The sequence below is a fragment of the Embiotoca jacksoni genome, unplaced genomic scaffold, assembly GCF_022577435.1.
Source record: "Embiotoca jacksoni isolate LCO1_2020_lvr unplaced genomic scaffold, fEmbJac1.0.p SCAF_16, whole genome shotgun sequence".
NCBI classification, from domain to species: Eukaryota; Metazoa; Chordata; class Actinopteri; family Embiotocidae; genus Embiotoca; species Embiotoca jacksoni.
The window spans coordinates 5,691,677-5,692,393 of record NW_027185296.1 but is presented as its reverse complement, the minus strand read 5'-3'; positions in this window follow the sequence as shown (position 1 = coordinate 5,692,393).

Genomic DNA, 717 nt, shown 5'->3' with positions numbered 1-717 from the left:
TTTGTGCATTTTTAATTTGACGTGCTGCTGTCCTGTCTTCGTTGTCCAGTGGTCGAGGAAGGATTCAAGTCCCTTGAGAGTAGTCGTACAACACGAGGAAAATGTTTCACTGCGAGCAACATTTCTGCTTTTACGGTTTGCTTAAAAGAAGGACACGGTTCTGTTTTTCACAGAAAGTTTTATTCAGTCTGGATAACGGTTGTATTACTATGTCTTTGGTGGCTTTAGAGGAACTAAAATTAACTTTTACCCGTACTATTTTCAGTACTTACTCCACACTGATTACACACTTAATTATATTACGCCATTGCTAATAGCACACAGGTTACATTATTATTCTATTGTGACTTTATTCAGAGAAAAGAAAGCCAAAGAAAATTCCCCAAAATACTGCTGAAAAATGTGAAAATCTAACAAAGTTTTTTTATGTAGATTGTAAAACGTTTTAAATTAACTATAAGTTACCTCGTATAGAGCCTGTTTCATAATGACTTTTATATAATTATAAACACCTTTAATATTTATACGCTATTATTAAGCAGGCCTGTTTTTTACTTACTCATTATTGTACTAAAAAAATAACTTGATTGAAATTTTAAAATGCATTTAAAAAAAAAAAAATTCTAAGCAGTTAAAGATATTGGCCTAAAAGGTAAAGTTATCAATGAAATATAAAATTTATATATGTATGTATTTACTTCTTTCCATATACATATA